The 21,337-nt window shown below is 34.9% G+C and overlaps 1 protein-coding gene across 1 annotated transcript in view; it reads left to right on the forward strand.

The window, feature by feature from the left end:
• Window positions 1-21,337, forward strand: part of LOC149806205 (general transcription factor II-I repeat domain-containing protein 2-like) — a 52,065-nt gene that overhangs the window by 2,089 nt on the left and 28,639 nt on the right. The gene's annotated exons all lie outside the window — the stretch shown is intronic.

A 21,337-nucleotide genomic window follows, 5' to 3' on the forward strand; every position in this document is an offset into this window, starting at 1 on the left:
CGAGTCTTGGGCTCGGTCAGTGTGGGTATGGCAATAAGCTGCTAGTAATTTTGCGTGGGTTGTTAGTTTTTACCGGAATTTCCCCCGGGTTCTTCCCCCTCCAATTATACTGGCCGTCGCTGTGAAATAGCCAAAAACCAAAAGAAATAACAATGTTTTTCCTGCATCTAATTTGTCACTGATCCTCTTTGAATGAAACATTAAAATGATCATTTGCATTATTTTCTGTCTCCAACACTGTTCACTTCTCAAAAAAGACCAATACCGTGTTCCGACCTGAAGTATAGTATAATATAAATTCCATAAAATCAACTAAACGTTATATTTAGGTATGCAATAAAACCCGTTGTATTCTTTGGCACTGGGATAAAAGAACAGTTATTACCTTTGTATATCATCACCAACAACTTTTATATATTAATCGTTATTTGTACTTTTCCCTTCCCATAATGCTGCTTACAAAGTGTATCATAAGATAGTTCCGTCATGAGATCTAAAACTAACATATTAATACTGAAGTATATACCATGAACAGCATTTTTTAAGGGGCATATTTTATATGCACGTTTAGTTTATTTATTTGCTTATAGGTATATAAAAATCAGGGGTACAGAAGAAATCCAATGAAAGCAGACAGTACTGGTTTATGTGAAATCTTTTAATGGTTACATCAGAATGAATTTCATTGGCTGGAGGATAGGGCTGCACCGATGAATATGTTGTTTTGAACCAATTACTGGACTCCTTGAAACCGTTATGTGCGACAACATGGAATTTTATCTTGAATTCATCTGGATGGATCGTTTTCAAATAAAGCTTGGGCTGAGTGATGAAAAGTTGAATGAAAAGTCAACGAAACTAAACTTGACTATGACAAGGAATAGGAAAAAAGAAAATGGCAGTTAAAGGTTTCTTAACTCAGAATTTCTTTGGCTGGAGGCAAACGAAGATCGAACAATCGATTCTTGTACAGTAAGTTCCGCACAGCATCGCGCATTGCAGGTCAGCGTCATTAAATGTAGCTAAAACTTCCTAATTCGTTTCATGTGAAGTTATTAAAAAATAATTAGGTACTTTTAGTTACAGTTAATGATGCTGACCTGAAAATTACCGAATTGCAGATCTGATAAGATTCGCAATGCTGTGTGGAACGAACTATAATATACGCACAAGATACCACGTAACTGCAGACAGAACCAGGGGATTTGTTTGTTGGACAGGTTATCACAAGGAAAGACACACTAACGACATACTGATGACACGCCAAAAAAGGGCAAAGCACAATACATGTCAATTAATATTTGATAATGAAAAGGCTAAATCTGAGAAAAGATTTTGTCAGCCGTTTAGACAGAATGATCAATAAATACCACATGCGCCAAACCGAGCATCCAAGAAGCTGTTTAACATAGAAAACGCCAAAGGAAAGACGGGAAAATATTTTTCTGATTATGAATCTCTGTGTGCGGTTCAAATCAAAATTGGAATAATCTTGGAACAGATCACATCAACAGATAAAATATCCTGAGCTAAATTCATACTCATCCTTAAAGATGCTAGTACTGATTCAGCAGTTATAGACCAAGAATGCATGTTTGCTAGAATTGTAGACCCTGACTATAAAACTCCAAAACTAAGACAAATTTAAATATGCAGTATGTTTTATATGTCACAAATCTATAATGTGCGCATTTAAATCGTTCCGCTTAATAAAAGTAAATATTTTATCATTCCTAATTTCCACTATTTTTTCTAAAAATGAAAATACGAACAGAAAAGTCTTTGTACAGACAAGTTAACTTGTCCGTGGACTATTCGATTTTGACAAAAATATCTGCACCCCTGCAGAAAAACGAATGCACTCGATAACAATAAAATAAAATTGATTGTTTTCAGTCACTGCTTAAAGGATATTCGCGTTTGAAACTTGCACATCATCATTTTGGACTAATAGTGTGTGTGTGTGTGTGTGTGTGAGTGTGCATGTGTGAATAATACAGCATGAAGAAATACACACATACATACACCCATGCATATATATATATATATATGTATGTATGTATGTATGTATGTATGTATATATATATATATATATATATATATATATATATATATATATATATATATATATATATATATATATATATATATATATATATATATATATATATATATATATATATATATTTGAACATTAAGGTAATCCATGGACAACCTCGTCATATCTTCATTTATCCCCACACTACAACTGTAAATTTCTTCCTTTTCCGGAAAACGTCATGCATTTTAATCCTTTGTGATCCTCTTCAATAATCTTCAAATAATGAATCTGTTTGCTTCTTCTGTACATTTTCCCAATCGATTAGCAATGGAGCAGTCAACTGGTGACATCGTCTTCATGGTGTTGCTAAGCAAAGTGATCACTTTCTCGACGATTTGATCAGCTGTCTCCTTCCTGTCTTCGTTATCGATTCCTATTTTCTATTGGTGTGTACTGTTCAAGATCACCTAATGATTGTTTTACAAAATTCTATTATCTGCATCTAAGCGCCTGATTTAATTTTTATGCTTCTCTTTTTCTTCGTTTAGTTCTTTGTTATTATGTCGTCATTCATCTTTGTCTGCTTGCATGGTGAACACGTCTCCTGGTTTTCTTTTGAACTTTTCGCTATAAATTATGACAGATAACGAGCTATGTTTGTCGCATTAACATTCACAAACTCTATGTCTATCATATTCTGTGTTGCAAATATGTACATGAAAGGCCGAATCAAAACAAATGCACCTATTTAATCATTATCCTTCTAACGTCGATATCGTCTCATTCACGTTCTTACTTTTAACAGATCTTTGTTGGACATAAGCATCTCAGGTCCTACATAATATAATCTGAACAATATATTTTAGTTATAAAAGAATCACAGCTAAAACGGTACCCTAACTTGATCCTGTTGTAATGCATAATCATTTAATCCTACATACTTGATCTTGAGTAGACGCAGCTATTCAATACGTATTTCATTGTCACACGCCAAGACTGAAACAGTTTTGATGCCTCCTATTACTTTTGGACAAGTGTATATAACTTTCTAGGCCAATAAACCAGCCCGTCAACCTAAATGATATCGATTAGCAGTTTAGGGGCTGATATCGCCTATTCATTAAAACCTGCACAAATCTGCAGAAAATCTTGCCTGCATACTTCAGTGTATATATTATATGCTTACCGGTATTTTTCGCGGATGTGGCGCCACCGTCGGCTGAAGGGTTCTTTTGGTGACACGTAAATTATATTTTCGAAGCAAATCTTATTTTTCTTGACTTGTAAATCCAAGTTTAATAGCAAAATCATCTGTCCTGTGGCCTTTTTGAATTTTTGCGCTAGACATGGTTGTTAGTAAATACCTACAAGTGTCTAAGGTGTACGCAGGTTTGTTCCGGAAAGATTTGCATTCAGCCAAATTTTACATTTTAATGAACAGGTGAGATTAGACCCACATACCGTCCACCAATATCAACTCAGATTTGGGGGCTGATTTATCGGTAAGAACTTTCATAATCCCAAATAATATAAAATTTCATTCGTGCCGTAACGATAATTTCGAAGCGTAAAAGAGTGGAATGTAATAAATGCAAGGCAGCATTTTCGTTTTGTTCCAAGCCAAGGGAAGGAACTCTCACATTCAGGAATATGCTCTATTTTGCTTAGATTATGATTTTATTTCCTTTTTCTGGGACTGATGCTGACTGGCATTGATAATACGTTACACATGTACTTTCCCTCAAAAGAAATGTGCAATTTAGCCATGAGCCATATGTCAGCCAATTTGTAGAAATGGTGTATCATTATATTTATCACGTGATCCTTTTGTGCTGAAGATGCAGTCTATTATAAAATAACATTAAGTAAAAGGCCCTTTTCACTTGGTGTTTATAACGTTTTTTAAAAATATCGTTTTTGTAGGTCAAATTTCACACTAAAATCAAATGTATGTAGAGGCGGATCCACAACTATTGTTTAGTATCGCTTTGGACGAAGGTAAACAAGTAGTAGAGGGGTTTGTGTGACAGAACCCGACCCAACTCCTGCATTTTAAACAGGCCATGCATGTTTTTATATATTCCTGCTTGTTTGAAATCGGTCATAATACAATTTGATTCATATGGAAGCAATGAATCGGTCGATGTCGCGCTATTACCTAGCATTTTAAGCTCGAAGGAGCAAATGAGCTTCTAGGCTGTTCATATCTTCCATTATAAATTACATTACAAGGTTTTGGATGCAGACGCCAAAATGATACTGCTGGTTTTCATATTTCATTTGCTCTGATTGAAGTCCCTCTCGACTGCTTGATTCTTTCAGAAAGGAATGCAATAAACCGAAATAAAGCTGTAAGACATTTTATTAATTTCGGTGGGAAATTGTGCTTCATGGCTGAGGCAACAATTTACTTTCTCAAGATCCCATGGTAAAGTTGATTTAATTTAAAACAATTATACATGGTTGTTAAGAGACTGACTACAACCGTTTACAAATGATGGGTTTGTGGACTTTTGTTTACAAATGGGTGGGTTTGTGGATTTTCGTTTAAAATGGTGGATTTGTTAACCTTCTCCTGAGGATAATAATGTCGGTCCACGGAATCAAATAGTCATTTCACTTTTCGAAATGGCATTTATTGCCTCATAAAGACTCAGAAACAACTGTAAAAAGCTTTATGTGAAGTAAGAAGCATCTTTAAGTTCTTATTAGCATTCAAGATCATATTGGCATGACTTTGTAATCTTTGATTGATGTTCTAAGAAAAAGACCCGCTTCTTTTCAGATTACTTGCTTGTCAAAATAGGTTCTTTCCAGAAACATCAAGGTATCGTTCAAAATTGTATATTGTGTCCCCAGATCATATCCAACCAAGTTAAAAAGAAAAATTGTCAGGGATGAAAACATCGACTGTTTTCTTAGTCGTCCTAAATCTTGCAATTGTCAGAGATGAAACGTCAACTGTTTTCGTAGTCGTCCTAAATTGTGCTCTCTACAAGCTTTTATGTTTATTCCATAACCCTTTGAATTCTTGACCTCCAAGTCACTAGTTTGCGGGTCAGTTTTATTCAGCCGTTTATTAAATTTCTTTGTTTCCATTTGATAACATATAAAATGACACACTTAAGGTTCTGCCCCTCAGGGTCATACTGGCTGACCTAGTGTGTACCATTAACACAAGAATCTACTTGCACTTGTTTTGGGACTTTGTGTTTAGGCATATTTCACGGCATCACCTCATTACTTACGTCATATACCATGTTGGGTTATTTCACGGCATCACCTCATTACTTACGTCATATACCATGTTGGGTTATTTCACGGCATCATCTCATTACTTACGTCATAAACCATGTTGGGGTATTTGATGGCATCATCTCATTACTTACGTCATATACCATGTTGTGGTATTTGATGGCATCATCTCGTTACTTACGTCATATATACCACGTTGGGATATTTCACGGCATCGTCTCATTATTTACGTCATATACCATGTTGGGGTATTTAATGGCATCCCATCATTAGTTACATCATAAACCATGTTGGGATATTTCACGGCATCATCTATTTACTTACGTCATATACCATATTGGGACATTTGATGGCATCATCTCATTACTTACGTCAAATACCATGTTGGGACATTTAATGGCATCAATTCATTACTTACGTCATATACCATGTTGGGACATTTGATGGCATCATCTCATTGTGCATGTCATTTACCATGGTGGTATACCATGTACGGACATTTAATGGCATCACCTCATTACTTACGTCATATACCATGTTGGGATATTCCACGGCATCATCTCATTACTTACGTGATATACAGTATTGGGGTATTTAATGGCATCACCTCATTACTTACGTCATATATTATGTTGGGATATTTGATGGCATAATCTCATTACTTACGTCATATACCCAGTTGCGACATTTCATGGCATCATCTCATTTCTTACGTCATATACCATGTTGGGACATTTAATGGCATCACCTCATTACTTACAACATATACTGTTGCTGGGGTATTTAATTGCATCACCTCATTATTTACGTCATATGCCATGTTTGGACATTTGATGGCATCATCCCATTACTTACGTCAAACACCATGTTAGGAGATTCGATGGCATCACCTCAATACTTACGTCATATCTCATGTTGTGACATTTAATGACATTACATCATTACTTACGTTATTACCATATTGGGATATTTCACGGCATCACCTCATTACTTACTTCATATACCATGTTGGGACCATTTATGGCATCACGTCATTATTTACGTATTATACCATTTTGGGACATTTGATTGCATAATCTCATTACTTACGTTATATACCATCTTGGGACATTTAATGGCATCACCTCATTACTTACGTCATATACCATGTTGGGTTATTTAATGGCATCACCTCATTACTTACGTCATATACCCAATTGCGACATTTCATGGCATCATCTCATTACTTACGTCATATACCATGTTGGGATATTTAATGGCATCGCCTCATTACTTAATTCATATAACCAGTTGCGACATTTAATGGCATCACCTCATTACTTACGTCATATACTATGCTGGGGTATTTAATTGCATCACCTCATTATTTACGTCATATACCGTATTGAGACATTTGATGGCATCATCCCATTACTTACGTCATGTACCATATTGGGATATTTCACGGCATCATCTCATTACTTACGTCATATACCATGTTTGGACATTTGATGGCATCATCCCATTACTTACGTCATATACCATGTTAGGAGATTCGATGGCATCACCTCAATACTTACGTCATATACCATGTTGGGACCTTTGATGTCATCACCTCATTACTTACGTCATATACCATTTTGAGACATTTATTAGCATCACCTCATTTCTTACGTCATATACCATGTTGGGATATTTAATGGCAGCATCCCATTACCTACATCATATACCATTTTGGGACGTTTGATGGCATCATCCCATTACTTACTTCATATACCATGTTGGGATATTCGATGGCATCACCTCATTACTTACGTCATATACCATGTTAGGGTATTTAATGGCATCACCTCATTACTTACGTCATATACCACGTTGGGACATTTAATGGCATCACCTCGTTACTTACGTCATATACCATTTTGGGACATTTGATGACATAATCCCATTACTTACGTCATATACTATCATAGGACATTTGATGGCATAACCTCATCACTTACGTCATATACCATGTTAGGACATTTGATGGCATCACCTCATTACTTACGTCATATACCATGTTGGGATATTCGATGGCATCACCTCATTACTTACGTCATATACCATGTTAAGGTATTTAATGGCATCACCTCATTACTTACGTCATATACTTGGGTGGGACATTTAATGGCATCACCTCGTTACTTACGTCATATACCATTTTGGGACATTTGATGACATAATCCCATTACTTACGTCATATACTATGTTAGGACATTTGATGGCATAACCTTATCACTTACGTCATATACCATGTTAGGACATTTGATGGCATCACCTCATTACTTATGTCATATACCATGTTGGGACATTCGATGGCATCACGTCATGACTTACGTCATATACCATGTTGGGACATTCGATGGCATCTCCTCATTACTTACGTCATATAGCATGTTGGGACATTTGATGGCATCACTTCATTACTTACGTCATCTACCATGTTGGGATACTTTATGTATGGTCTGATGATACTGATGAGTGGGTGGATAAAATCAAAAATGAAATTAATAAATCAAAGGTGACAAAATATCGTATATAAGGTCATACTTCTTTATTAATATCATATATCTTTCCTAAAAGTGAAAGATAGAGAACTTTCCAGAGATGGTAACACCACAATGGCGATATTGCTCTAATAATCATCGTTGCGATGTCGATGTTTGTGACATTGATACGTTTCAATATTTAATTATGAAATATATAATAAACAGTAGTATCAGATACTTGATTAGCAATGGAATCACTTTGTCTATTTGGTATTGGTTTATTTTTTTAAGTCATGGCGCTTCTGTTTAAGAAATAATAACAAGAAGAAGAAGAAGAAGAAGAAGAACAAGAAGAACAAGAACAAGAAATACAATGGAATAAAATGAAAGCGACACTATGATGAAGGGAAACAACTCCCAAACCTAAGATGTGTCGAGAAATAGAATTATTCTCCTTGCACTGTGGTCGTAAATTTTACAAGGGTTCCGAACAGCTATAACAAAGATCCAATCTTATCCACACACAAAAAAACAATATAACAAACTGACTGAACGACAAGTAAACAAACAAACAAACACAATAACAATATAAGTAGGCACCTAAATTAACAGAGTCTCTCAGTAAAATGTATGCAAAATGTCTAAGATTCCGATTTTAAATCAAATCAGAATCCTTTATGAAAATGCTTGTTGTTGTGTTTTCTTTGCTAATTGTGTGTGGCTGTCTTATTTCAAGGGCTGTTTTTATTTCTTCTTTTGTCTGGAAATGGGAATATCACAGTTGGATGACATGAAAATAAATTTAGAAAATAATTTCCTTGACAAGAAGAGATTTCAGTGGGAAAGGTGACGTTTTTGCGTAAAAACCAAACGAGTTACCTAGAGCAATTTGTTAACATGATTATGCGTACATGTCGCTAAAGTTTCGTACTTTCGTATCTTGTGGCAAGATTGCACAAGTGCAGTGATAATGTATAGAAAGATATACCGATTTGGCTACATAAATGTCATCAAATTGAAATCGGTAACCCATCTTGCTGACGTAATAGACGTACAAATCGCACATGAAATAGAAATAAAAGATGTCCATATTTCATATGCGATAGAATTATATAGAGATGTCCATAGTCCACATGAAATAGAAATATAAGATGTATATATTCCATATGAGATAGAATTATATAGAGATGTCGATAGCCCACATGAAATAGAAATATAAGATGCCTATATTCCATATGCGCTAGACTTATATGGAGATGTCCATAGAACACATGAAATAGAAATATATGTATATATTCCATATGCGATAGAATTATATAGAGATGTCCATAGCCCACATGAAATATAAATATAAGATGTCTATATCCCATATGCGATAGAATTATGTAGATATGCCAATAGCCCAAATGAAATAGCAATATAAGATGTATATATTCCATATGTGATAGAATTATATAGAGATGTCCATAGCCCACATGAAACAGAAATAGATGTCTATATATAATATGATATTGAATTATTTAGAGATGTCCATAGCCCACATGAAATAGAAATATGAGATGTCTATATCCCATATGCGATAGAATTATATCGAGATGTCTATAGCCCACATGAAATAGAAATAGAAAATGTCTATATCCCATATGAGATAGAATTATATCGAGATGTCCATAGCCCACATGAGATAGAAATATAAGATGCCTATATTCCATATGCAATAGAATTATATCGAGATGTCCATAGCCCACATGAAATAGAAATATAAGATGTCCATATTCCATATAAAATAGAACAAAAAGATGTCAAGATCACATACGTGATAGAAATAAAAAAGATATCCAGAGCACATATGGTGGCATTCCACAGTTTCGTTTTATTGCATAGGGTTAGGTTTTTAATGGAAAAGAATTTCCCAGATTTTCCTCACTGGTTTAATCTGCTATTTAAGAACAATGTATATCTTAGATATTATTAAACGATATTTTAATTCACTTCATTTTGGTGTATGACTGATGTGAGAAATTTGGATTATAGAGTATACAGCTAGGCCTTAGTTCAGATACGCATTTATTAAACGACTGCTAGCTCCGCTTGGTCATTTTCACTTCCTGTAATTCAGACGTAAATTGTGAGAAAAAGCAGATAACATTTTTCATTTATTTAGATTTTTTTCATTCCTTCATTGCACAAAATTCGCTTTCCGTATTTTAATAAGTGGCCACAATAACGTACTTTAGACTAACTCAGTATGATTTTTTTTACCACATTTGGACCAACCATTGTGGTTAGCTGTATGTTTAGATCACGTACATTTTCCACAAGTACAATATCCGACGACATTTCAACGATAGTATATGAATGTAACAGAGAGCTATGCCAACATGTTCTCCATTTTGAACGTTGCAAATACCAACAACTTCACTTTATACCTGTCACTCTCTCAGAAATTCATATCTGTAAAGCGCCCTCTATGCAGTAGAAATAAAGGATGTCCAGATCACATATACAGTAGAGTGACCGCTCCGGTGGCCTAGTGGTTAGAGCGTCCGCCTCGGATGCGGGAGGTCGTGGGTTCAACCCCGGCCGAGTTAAAATAAAGACTTACAAAAATGGTACTAACAGCTGCCTCGTTTGGCGCTCAGCATTAAGAGGTTAGAATTTGAAACAATATTATTGCCAATCAAATGTTAAGAACTTCAATTCATTTTCTTTTCAAGTTATTCAAAGTGAATATTTACTTGTTTCATATCAGTTTACTCCATTATTTGTCATGTTCTTTGCATTTTAGATCACAATCTTTCAGTCATACCGCTACGATGTCTGCAGTGTGGCAGTTTAGAGTGATGTCTAACACTGGAACATCATGCCGCAGACATGTAGCATGATGTCCCACTCAGTCACATTATCCTGACACCAGGCCGACCAGTCCTAACACAAACGGACCGCTCCTGTGGCCTGGTGGTTAGAACGTCCGCTTCGGATGCGGGAGGTTGTGGGTTCGAACCCCGGCCTAGTCATACCAAAGACTTATCAAAAAAGGTACTAACAGCTGCCTCGCTAGGCGCTCGGCATTAAGATGTTAGTGTTAAGACTGGTCGGCCTGGTGTCAGGATAATGTTACTGGGTGTAACATCATGCTACATGTCAGCGCAATGAAGCCCCAATGCTAGACATCACTATAAACTGCCACACCGAAGACATCGTAGCGATATGACTGGAAAATTGTTAAATCTACGTTAAAAATATAAATCACACACTCACACACACACTCCTAATACAAACCTCGTAATGCTGAGCGCCTAGCGAGGCAGCTATTAGTACCATTTTGATAAGTCTTTGGTATGACCCGTCCCGGGTTCAAATCCGCGACCTCCCTCATCTGAGGCTGGGTGGGACATCATGCTACATGTCTGCGGCAAGATGCCCTATTGCTAGACATCACTATAAACTGCCACACTGCCGACATCGAGGCGATATGACTGAGAACGTTTTAAAGCTACGTTAAAAATCCAAAACACACACACACACACAATTATGAAAAAGAAACAAAATGTAATGACTTAGTTCCTTCAAATTCCGATGTTATATATGAGTGTCGCCTATTCATGGGCATGTCTTTCTTGTTTGTGTGTATGTGTGTATGTGTTGGGGGGTTTTTTTTTCTTTTTTTTTTTTTCTTTTTTTTTTCTCAGGAGGTTAGATAAGCTAGAGATCAAGCTTGGTTCAATTGAATTTACAGTGTTTAGCTCATTGAATCGGACGTAGACTTCAACCATGAACAGCTTCGAATGTTTCTTCGATTCAAATGAAAAGCTATGTATGTTGTTGTTGTTTTTTATTTATATAAAAAAAAGATTACCACTTACATCGTTGCATCAAAACCATCCATCATTTTATAATTCACGTCATGCCAGGCGTCAACCAAGTAAACGTCTTTACTTGTTCATTTGAAGATTTGATTTACTATGTATGTATCCCCACACTTCCTTCAACTTTGCACCGTGATCAGAAAAATTAAACAGTATTGTGGCTTGTACATTGTTCAGTTTGTGTCATTTAAATCATGTACAAACATTTATTTATAGATTTTCCTTACCTTTATTTCAAACCATTCGGAAACTGTTAAGCAAAGTTTGATGACAGAACATTGCAAAAGTTCTGAGTAGACCGAATAGTTTCAAGTACCGGAAGCTAGGGAACCTAGAGAAAAAAGCATATGGTTCCGCTATACAGTCATAAACTACTTCTGAAAGTGGATTCAGTACGAATAAGGTGAAGTAGTGTGGGGAGAATGTTGGCATACCTTGGTGCTACTTTCATGTACTGCGATTGAAATTTCCCTTACGTTGTATTATGGAAACAATGCGCTGCCATAAGCGGACAATTGAATGAAATGGCTACTACCATGTGTTCCACAAAAACACTTTAACTTGTCCCAAATGCAATAACTGTAGTAGTTATTAAAGGAGAGAATATAATGTTACTAGAGAAGACGACACTATCTTCTGAAAGTGCAATAAAAATAAACGTATCGTAAAATAATAATAAATAAAAACTAAAGTATTCTCTTTTATTTTTCTTCTCCAATAAGCTCAGGAAACGAATATGACCACGAGGAGTTATCAGTCTTTTGAAATATGCACATGTGAAGTAAGGCCAAACTGTTTCCTCTGTGAAACAAATTATACCCAAGAATCATATACCAAAATAAAGGCAATAAGAAGATTTTTTTGCAAATACCTTATATATATATATATATATATATATATATATATATATATATATATATATATATATATATATATATATATATATGTCTCTTTTTAAAAAGCCGTGATTACCTGAGCGAAAAAACTGCTTAACTCTTATTTTATTAAAATCAAATCATGTACAAAGAAAGAAATTGTCGTTCATTGCATTAAAAATGTATATGACAAGGTCCAGATTTGTGTGTACGTCACTGTCATTCTTTGTATAAATCTAATTTCTGAAATTTAAATTTTTTTTTAAATAATTGGGTGATAGTTTTTTATTAAACAAAATATGGAGGTGTGTATATATAAAGTGTAATATAATTTGCGTGGGAAAGATCATGTTCATTCCTTTTAATTACTAAAAGGATATAAAATAAGTACTACAGTCTTTGATTCTATGTCATATATTTTATGAATATAATCGTGTTAATGTAGTTGGTTTTAAATGCGAGTATAAGTATACCCCATTACGTACTTCAGGTTAAATAGACTTGTTACCGTATATAGCCATGTATATCCTACAAGTAAACCTGCCTTTTTACGAATTCGCATTTTAATAGTATTATTGTCCATCTTAGAATTAAATTCACTTGAAGAAATGTGTGAACGTATTATGACCTGTTTTACGTTGTAGATAGTGTATACGGAAACAAGTACGTATATAGATAAATTCGAGGAAATCTTGAAAATCTGGAGACATGGAGACGTATGTATATATATATATATATATATATATATATATATATATATATATATATATATATATATATATATATATATATATATATATATATATATATATATATATATATATATGCACATTGTTACAAGCAAGGGGTCTTTTCTTGACCGTGTGGTGCCCAACCCTGGTGTGATCCCCGCAGTAAGTCACAAGTTTACCCCAAACTTCCAAAGACTTCTATACAACTCCAGTTGTAAATTAGAAAGCCCGACGTGCCCATTCTATACATAAATTTTACTCTAATCAATGCAAGACCACAGATCTCACAACCTGCCAAATATCTCTATCAACCGCACATCTGCATGGTTTCTCATCATCAACTTTGCGTACCGTCAGCAGTTCACGCCGTAGAAACTATGCAACTACCCCCAACACAGGATACTATTTTAACTACTCCACATTTTGCCAGTCAATTCATGGTTTCAAGACACATTTCGCCAGTACAACTGCATCACATTTGCCACCATGACGACATAAACGGTATCTGCCGAGTCCCTTCTTATTTATTCCTTTGTGTAATTTACAGGTTTACTCCGTAAATACTGCGACTGCAGTCACACCACCAATGTACACCACAAGATTTTAATAGAATAGCGACTATGGTACTCCAAGGACATTCTCATGCGGTTTTGACCTGAATTCACTAAAAGTGAACCAAGGCATAATGGAAACTCACTAACACTTTATTCCGTTACGTTCGCTCCTAGTAACGGGCTAATTATTTCGGGCTAAGGAGTATTTCCTTTGCACCGAATTCCAATAATCAGACAGGTAATCACAAAAATCTAGGAATTCCTTAAAACGGGGCGCTATAACCTAATGCGCATACTCCAAATTTATTAGTGTGTGTGTGTGTGTGTGTGTGTGTGTGTGTGTGCATACATGCATGCTTGCGTGCGTTCATACACACACACACACACACACACACAACATATTTGCGTGCTTACAACGTTGAAAATGAAAGAACTATATAGTTGTATTTTTGACGTTAAAACATATAATTTCTTGAGAACTACCATTTTATGTTTGAGAAAAAGGAATTTTAAAGATGAGATGGAAGATGCCGAATAGATGCTCTTAGTAAAACGAAATCCAGTTTTTAACGTGTGAGGAATGATCAATGTTTGTGCCTTCATTGCTTGTCACTCCTAAAACCAAACACATTTCTGCATCGAAAGAATTAAGCACTGGCTCTATAGAAGAAATACGAGCATTCTGTAACCAAGATTAAGTATCACATGTTGCATTTGCGAGCTAGAACAAATGAATAGAAACAGCATTACAAATCAGAAATTGGAATTATTTTTTCTGAAGAAATTTGACTTGACACCATTCACGTCGCTCTGAATTTTTGTCCCCCTTGAGTTCTTGACAACAATAAAAACGAACTGTGTTGCTTTCATAAATCGGGTGATCTATGTAGACAGATCTAATAATCAAACATCTTGCAAAAAAGTAAAAAATGTAAACAGGCCATGGCAGTCATTCTGCTCTCTTGCGTTACTGATATTCAAATGATCAAACTATGAAAACGAAGTGCATTTAAAAACGATGCTTGGTGTGTTGTGCTCAAGAGTGGGTGTAATCTTCTACTATGTTTGGATTCAGGAGCAAGTCTGGTATATAATAAAAGAAAGAAAGATTTATTTTCCTGCCTAAATACCTCATATATATTTCATCTTTTGTACCAGAAGAGACTTATTTAAACTCGTGGCTTTGCCACAGGTTAAAATAGCACGTGTTATTTACCGCACGATTAGTATTTTAGTACCAATATTAGTACCAATTCTACGATGTATCAACAGATCAACCAGATCTGATTCACACCGGCCCTTTTTCAGCACATTGTCAAAATGTTTGATCATGTTCCATACATGTTGTGAACGAAATTAAAAAGTCCTCTTATTTAATACCAGAATCGCTAAAATAGCGTTTACCATCATCATCGAATATGTTATGCTGTATCATCGGTCATATTAGTTCATCTAGTAAATACTTACTTTTTCAGCCTTGTTTTCCTGTGTGCCATATAATTATATTCTATCCTTCTTTAAATACGTAAAAAAAAATTGTAGTAAATTTGGCATACGCTGAATAACGTATCGTAAAATATGCACAATATGTTATAGCAAGCCGTGTTAGGAAAACGGTATTCCCATAAAAAATCTCGTGTTATCTGTCATGGCGGACAAGTAATGTTAGCGTAAGTATACCAATATAATTAACCTTAATAGGCATAATGAAACACATAATTCTACTTATGTAGTAGACTTTAACTAAAGTATCTTTTTGTCTTCGACGCTAGTTTTATTTGCTCCATTGCAAGGTATAGGATCACTTCGCAGCCTCGACTACGTTGAGTTCAGCTATCTGGTATTTACGTTAGCTACGATACTCCATAGATACATATATAAACGATTGAGTATTCCCTCCACGAACTATGGGTACTAATATCAGTATTAGTATTTACGAAGAAAAACGATATCCTCTATATATTTATATCATGTATTTTTATTTTCAACAAAATTGCAATATTTCTTTTATTGAATGAGTATTCTCTTTAATTTGTAAAAGAAGCAATTTTAACGCAGTTTATTATTCAAGTAAAGGGCGGATATAATATAACAATTACAAAGTTTGTACAGTTAGATATTGTCTTCTTGCCCTAAGTATAACGGGCTTGCACGCTTGCCGTCTTGTACTTCTGTCTTACACATAATATCCAAGAGCACGAACTCTATAATCCATATAATATAAGAAGCGAAAATTAATCTGAAACTTAATTCTTAATTACTAGTTTTAAAATAACTAATTCAAAGGAACATGAATACGGATCAGCATTTGGTTCTCCGTGAAATCGAACCGTTTCAGATGAGTTACCTAGGTTTTCTAGAAATACTAAATTTTGGACGACGAAAAAAACTATTTAAACCTACTATGATCATTACAGAGAAGACGTGATCAAAGTAAATCCTCCTTTTCTTGCTAAATCTCAATTTTGTGCCACAAAATGCCTAGGACACAAGTGTAATACATTATTGTCCTATAAATTCTATTTGAGCTTTTAATATCTAAATTGTGACCATAAAATTGATATAATGTATAACTTTTAATACTGAAGCAAACCAAAGCAATTTAAAATACACAAGGGACTAAAACACTGTTTACGTTTGCTCCAAGAACATTTGGTTGAGGAGGAAACACGTGACAATTTGTATCATTGCAACGGCGATCAATACGCCTCTTGGCTGATACCATAAAAAGCTTCGGTAGTTGTCTCCCTTAGGCTGAACACGCACTGTCGCAACCGCTAATGATATAACAATGTAATTAGAGGTTTCAGTTGCGACCCCGAATAATACATCAAAACTTAGTATGCAGCTTTCTAACTGCAAAAAAGAATGCTCAGCAAGCTGACATAGTTACAGGGCTATGCATGTACATGGGCTTAGGAATCAAACATGATATATTACTTACTCAACTGACTCCACTAAGCTATTCTGATGAATTGGAACTCCCCATATCAGCTTCAGAGTAGGTTACTTCTCCCGTTGGTATCAGCAGCCCCGGATGACCGAGTGGTCTAAGGCGCTCGCCTTTACAGATATCACACACACACACACACACACACACACACACACCACCTCTGTACGCGTGAGTTCGAGTCTTGGCGAGACCAACGTGGGTATGTGAGAAAGCTGGTCAGTAGTTTCCCGTGGGTCGTTGGTTCTTCCGGGGACTTGAGGCTAAGAGATCGTAGCCAATATTTCTACAAATAAAATTAATCAGTTCTGATATTTAACAGTATGACGATTTTATTTATTTCACTATTTGTATGGAACATCTTCAACCGTTTTAATGATATGCTGAAAAAGTTCTACTGATACATATAGGCTCATTTTAGTTGTCTGTCCGCGAAGTAGGGGTACTTATATCATGCCACACTATTTTGACACTGCTATGTTTTAACACAGTGTCATTAACTCACAGTTCTCGAGAGACGTGAGTCTCAATATCACAACCTGTACATGTGTTTGCACTGATCAACATCAAGTAATGCACGCAGAACATCTGTTTGGAAAATCTTATCATTATCAGTTGTGAAACGAATGAAAGATAGATAACATTAATCAAATCCATTTTACTAATTCTCAATATACTGCCCGCCACGTGCTGAAAAATAAATGGTCTTCATATCCAGAAATATATATAAAAAAATTGGACATAATTAGTTCGGGTTAGAAGGATATAGATATGGTCATATGCGGCTTTCAGTCTGTCTTTATATTCACTCATCAAGGCCAGAAACACGATTTTTCTTTGAGCCCTTTATCAAAGGTAGACTTGAAATGAAGTGGACAGGGGCTTGCTCTTTATTTTGGGTCACAAGGAGAAAATGCATATCCACATCACGAACAATTGCATGCACACTGTCTGCTTTTCGTACGGATATGTGATGAACACCTACCATAGCATGCAGACCTTTTCGACTCGAGTAGATTGACATCCCTTTTGGGGTCACTGGGTTGAGGTTCAAAGTCAAGGTCTCAGATAATATTATTGGATAGCATGTTTTCTACATGACTGAAGGATAAGCATTAAAGATGTTGTCCCCACCTGACTGCTGTTGTTTTTGTTGTCGTTATTAACGTTTTTGTCGGATTTTCGGAAGGTTTTGTTTTTCTTAAAACCTATTTCATTTGGGGTTGCAACATACAATGTGATCAAACTATTATACCACTGAGCATGATCATCACCAACGCCATTTACAGGGTTAGGGGTTGCACGCGCAAACCTTAATTAAACACTGTATCATATCATTATGGGTTGCCGTACTCGATGATGCAAACGTTATGTGTCGTCAGGTAGTTTTGATTTATATAGGAGTTGCTAATATTGGTGTATATTTTAATTTCTAAATCACACAACATTTTTAGACTGTAGGGAAAAAAAGTCTAACAAAATGTATTACTCACCACTTCTACATAATTTTAAAGAAATCGCCAAGTGTCGTGGTGTTTATGCGGAAAGATGTCTTTTAATATGTATTAACTTTTATTTCCCAAATTCCATTTGGAAAGAAATGTGTTCTATTTTAAACACAGTGTGTACATTACTTAATTATGCTGTATTACTCCTCCTCGTTATGGGGCAATCTTCAATTCACTCTTATATTGTATCCGATGCAAGTGACCTGCTTCGGAGAAGATAAAGACTAATGTACATATCCTTATTCCTTATCTCCAGCATTATAAGTGAGGAAAACATTAGATATTCATTCATTTAGAAATCAAACCCCATGGAAAGAACGAAACTGTAGAGCGGAACCTTGATCATATGTAAGTAGCACAGAGAGAATATTCCGCTGCGTAAGACACGCATCCTTGACGCTGGCAATGGAATAATACTGATTTTTTTCATGCTGCATTCACAAGGATTTCTTTTGGATTACTTTGGAACTACAATCCTTACAGTCGCCATCTATGGTGAACAGCATCCATTCTTTTACGCAATGTATCATTTGTACAACTAGTTTGAATGGCATCGAAAAAATGACGAAATTTTATATTCTGTCCCCACTCACCTAGAAAATGAAGTCAATATCGTCTTATTATTATTATTTTTATCATATATATATATATATATATATATATATATATATATATATATATATATATATATATATATATATATATATATGACATCGTGTTTTATTACCAGCTATTCTGACATCTTTTACTACAGTGATAGAATTTTCAGAGGCCTGTAATAGTTAAATCCAACCACGCATCGTTGATTAATGACCAAACTGAGGATATCGCGGTGAATATCTTATTTTAAACAACTGTGTCCTTGAATAGGTTTGTATCAAGGATCTCATCTGCAAACTTCATTTCACTGCCAGTACCTTAAATGATCTAGGTTGATTCGTATCAGTTTTACGCTTGCTCATCAAAGCAAGAATCCTATCGGCTTCTAGGGTTTGTGTACACGCCTAACAAAATGGTTGTTGACAATCATTCAGTTTTAATGTTCATAAATTAATGTATCTCGAACTTGTTGTGGTGTTTAGTACCAGACACCCACACTGTATATATTTTGTAGTAGTTGATAGTGTGTTCGATACAATCTACTCTATTGAAAGTCACTGGAGTGGTAATTAAATATTTTAATGCATCGTGTTTTTGGAATAGATCACAACTTAAATCTCCTGAGACCCGTGTTTTAAGTCACATCATAATCTGGTGATTAAGGACATATTTAGACAGCGTCGTGTGCAAAAATATATTTTCACCAGTAAACCTATAAATGATATGGTGCAATATTAGGAGAGCGGCAGAAAAATAATTAAAGCTAGTGAAAGTGGAAAAAGTCTTCAATTCAACAGAAAAAGGCTTTCAGGCACGGTTGAAAATATGAAGGAATGTCGAAGTTTTTGTTTTTTAAACAGACAATGCAAATTGTAACTGCAAAGTGCGTACATTGTGACAGTTCTTCCTGGCATTTCAAGCTTCCTTGAACATTCCTTAGGAATACTTATCATTATGTATTGATTTAAAATAGAGGCAAACTTTATGTTAATCAATTCAACTATGCGTTTAAGGAATAACAACCAAATTATTCAATTCTCAACCTTGTTTATTTCTTGTAAAAATGCAATGATTCGCCCAAGCGATAAACCGTGGTTTGAAATCCAGTTAAGAAAAATCATAAGCAAGAGGGACACAACACGCAAATGTGCCTTCAGTCGTGGTAGGCCAATCGACTAGAATAAATTCAAGCAAATCAGGAATAAAATAATTTTAAAAAAAACATGAAAAAATGTGGTAAGGAGTAATAAATTGATATTAGTAATGCTCATTTTTCAGATACTGAGAAAAATGCTCCGAATTTTTTTTTTAAATTACAAAATTACTTTTGAAAGCGATAAATCCTTTAAATTCTATTCCACCACTTAAAGTTACAAGAAATAATGCTTCGGTTTGCATATATGATGAAAATATGGCCACCTTAATTAGCAGTTTTCTTCAGTTTCAACTGTTAGTGATAGTAATGTGTCTCTCCTTGTTTTTCAAAAAGCCTGCTCTGATACCCTAAACGGAATTACTAGCACTGAAAAAAAATCAAAGATGGTGTATGTCATAGAATAATTAAAGGCTCAATGAAATAATAGTTTCACCATTAACATTTCTTTTTAATCGAACGTCGAAGGAAATAAAACTTCCAGATAAATGGAAACTTGCACACATTCTTCCCATTCCCAAAAAATGGTAATTTACATGAGGTGCCCAATTATAGATCAGTCTCTGTTCAGCTGTGTCGCACACATTTTGAAAGATGCATTTTTAAACAAGTGTATAATTTTTTCATAAAAACTTTCGTTTCTTTATAAATATAAATCAGGATTCCTTCGTGGTTGCTGTTTTTCCGTTTTTAGAACAGCATCATAGTATACGTAAATCACTGGAACAATCTCAATAATTTTGTATTGTATTTTGTGATTTATCAAACGTTTTCGATCAGATCTGGTACAAAGGCTTACCATTTAAATTAAACAAATAGTGTTTCTGGTAATATGATAAAATGGTTTGAAAATTATCTAAGTAATAGAAGAAGAAAAAAATGGTTCTTTTGCACGATACCTATTCACGTGAAATGATTATAAATGCTGGTGTGCCACAAGGATCCGTGCTTGGACCGCTCTTGTTTCTAATTTATGTAAACGATCTTGCCAATGGTATAAGCTCTTTCACCCGTCTCTTTCCATATGACTCATCTCTGCATTATGTATCCCCTTACTGTGCTGAAATAGAGCTTGTCTTGAATAATGATCTAATAAAGCTACATTAAAAGTCCATGCAATGGCTCTTAAAAATTAATCCAGCGAAAGTGAATATGTTTTTCACGAGCAAGAACGTAACAAACAAATATTCCATAACTGTTTTTGTAAATACTGATTTTGAGTATGTAGATTCTCGTTCCATCTAGGACTATTACTTTCGTCAAATACCAAATGGTTTTGTCACATTGATAG

The sequence above is a fragment of the Sinohyriopsis cumingii genome, chromosome 2, assembly GCF_028554795.1.
Source record: "Sinohyriopsis cumingii isolate HCF-2022 chromosome 2, ASM2855479v2, whole genome shotgun sequence".
In the NCBI taxonomy this organism is placed as follows: domain Eukaryota; kingdom Metazoa; phylum Mollusca; class Bivalvia; order Unionida; family Unionidae; genus Sinohyriopsis; species Sinohyriopsis cumingii.